At 44.9% G+C, this 2,937-nt stretch overlaps 1 non-coding gene across 1 annotated transcript; it reads right to left on the bottom strand.

Moving 5' to 3' along the window:
* Positions 1 to 1,412: 1,412 nt before the first annotated feature.
* Positions 1,413 to 1,485, bottom strand: Trnaa-cgc. The gene has a single exon. It is a non-coding gene; the product is annotated as a tRNA-Ala (tRNA).
* Between the last annotated feature and the right edge of the window lie 1,452 nt (positions 1,486 to 2,937).

Genomic DNA, 2,937 nt, shown 5'->3' with positions numbered 1-2,937 from the left:
CATTGTCAGTGAATGCAGGATTCGAGCCTATCACGGCGCCAAAGAGGACTTCCTGCTAGCAACTCCAGATGCAGTGCGCTGGATTGAAGGACTGGATATTCAGTTGTAAAGACAAACTTAAGTTTCTTGTGTGTCAATATGTACATATATATATATATGTAATTTCATGATATGTCTGTATTAGCCATACGCTAAATAAATAATAATCAGAGTGACAAGGAGTTTTGTACGTAGACCCACTTCCATTTTTATTGACAGTACGTCGTTCTGGGCTTCTCCCACATTCGGATCCTTTGGGATTCTTTGTAGATATTTAATCACACAAATTGTAGCTTATAAATGATTTCATTTACGTGTCAGTTCGTCGTTTTATATAAAAGGCATGGTGGGAAACCGACTACTGTCAGTTTTGAAGAAAGCGACTATCATTTGACAGAGAACACATATAAGCATAGAAGAGTATGCTCTCGTACTACCGGTAAGCATCGTGGAAGGCCGCAGCAGTATAATGAAAGACGTGAGAATGATAATTTCTTTTGTGAACGTCTCTAAATCACGAAATATGTTCCCGTTTCGAGAACAAAAAGATGGTTCTAGCAGACGTTCTGGAAATGCGATTACTTGTTAAGAGTGGCTCCCGCCCAGCAAACAATAGTGCCAGAGGCGTTCCGAGGTCACAAGTCGTGTTAAAATATGGAAAAATAGTTTGTCTGGGAGCGATGGCGTTGCTCGCCGTATACTGCCCGCCCCTTAATTTCTTTGGCGCCTGCTCGCTGCGCGCACTAAATGTTTCTTTAACACTCTGCTCCGCCTCCTCTGCCCAGTTCCCCCCCCCCCCCAACTCCCCCACCCCCACACCCATCCCAGTGCCCCGCTCTCTGGGAGATTTACAGGAGCCGGCGGCGCCGGGCTTTGCTTCTTAATGACACGGGGCCACCGCACGGCGCGGCCAACAGCCGCCGGTTTAATTGTTAAACACACTCGCCGGCTCCCGCCGCCGCTCTTCAGGTACAGCTCCAGCCACGAGAAACTCGCACATCGTAGCGAGTAACACCGCATCCGAGAGGCTACAGGCTGATTCCACTCACCGGCTGGCTTGCATTTAGTAAGAGGCACTGTATATCTACTTATTTTCATACATCAATAAAGAAGGCTTGAAACATGGGGAGCTTAAAGTTTAGAATAAATGGTCTGTGCGGATAAGAGAGAAGGTATCCGCAAGTCCTTTATCGAAGTACGGTGGTGGTGGTGGTTAGTGTTCAACGTCCCGTCGACAACGAGGTCATTAGAGACGGAGCACAAGCTCGGGTTAGGGCAGGATTGGGAAGGAAATCGGCCGTGCCCTTTCAAAGGAACCATCCCGGCATTTGCCTGAAACGATTTAGGGAAATCACGGAAAACCTAAATCAGGATGGCGGGAGACGGGATTGAACCGTCGTCCTCCCGAATGCGAGTCCAGTGTGCTAACCACTGCGCCACCTCGCTCGGTATATCGAAGTAAGCATCCGTGGAAATTAACAATTGTAAACTCCATAATCCATTGGGTTGGGGTTGGGGGACGTACTGCAGCGCCCCTTCATGCCCCAACGACCAACCTGCAATTGTCGACGGCACTGATGGTGGAATAGAACGTCCTAGCACAAGATATACTTACCAATCTTGTGATCAACATGGAGGCACGTTGCAAACCATGCATTGCCTTCCAAGGTGACCGTAGAAGCTACAACCTACTAACCAATAAACCTGAAGACAGTGGGGATAACACTACCTACAACCCATTAATCAATAAAACCAAAGTGAGCAATCGAGAATCTCAATACCGGCTTCTGTGCATTTTCAAAATGGGTGCAGGAGACAGGGTTAAAGCGCTACCCAGCAAAAACCCAAGACGGTACTGGGTAGTCATTATAGGCTCATTAGCCCAAAATATGTGACATCTCTACGATCTTTAATCCTAAATGTGGTCAAATATCAACTTTCTACAAAATAGGCTACGAATAATAATAGATGAAAGTCTAAATTGGACTGAGCCCTTAACTGCCATGTGCAACAAGGCATCAGCTTCTCTTCAAGACCTACGAAAACATAAGAAGCTCTTGCCTCTTAAAATTGGGAAAGAGATTTGCAGAAGCTTCTTATTACTAATTATAGCGATGTTACCCTGCAAGACCTTTCTCAGGAAAGCTCACGGCGCCTGGAGCTGGTTATGAATGGCTGTTCTATATTTGTGATGTTCGACTCTTTGATCACTCTTCACCGTCATATGCACAACAATCCTGGCTGCATGCAGACCAGGGCAGAGATTTCTATCTCTTCTGTCTTATCAATGAACACCGTCCGTCATATCTCGCCTCTACCTTAACGCTCTGGTCTGAACAGCAAATCCTTTTTGTCCCACTCCATCGCTGAGCCGCTTTCTAGAAGTCCTTCTCAGCAGCGAGAAACCGACTCTGGAATAACCTCCCTCATGATGTTAGAGAATCGACCAACATCTCCAGCTTGAGAAGACAGTTAATGACATACCTACTGAAGCAACAGCAAGAATTATCATTGTCGATGTAGGCACTCATTGTCATTCTGCATGCCTCTTGCCAACCCAATCTTCCTCATTTTCCAATATTCTTAGCCAATGCGGTCTCCTTAAATTCATTTTCTTCAGATCTCGCTATATCAGAAAATATCAATTTGTACTCCTATAATTTCTTCTCGTATCTGCCAGTATCCCTATTGTTATTATTATCATTATTGTTACTGCTATCATGATTCGTGGCAGCAGCCGCAGTAGTACAGGTATTGTCAGTATTATTATTTCGTAGTCAGTATAATTTACTCACGTCGGGAAACTTAAAACGTTTTAATACTAGTTATCATATTAAAAGTGTCATTTATTCAGTAACTTGAAAAAAGGCGTTGTATGTGTGAAACCCTGATCCGATG

This window comes from Schistocerca piceifrons, chromosome 1 (assembly GCF_021461385.2).
Source record: "Schistocerca piceifrons isolate TAMUIC-IGC-003096 chromosome 1, iqSchPice1.1, whole genome shotgun sequence".
Taxonomy (NCBI): Eukaryota; Metazoa; Arthropoda; class Insecta; order Orthoptera; family Acrididae; genus Schistocerca; species Schistocerca piceifrons.
Note: the sequence above shows the minus strand (reverse complement) of the source record. Positions and strands in the feature narration are given on the sequence as shown.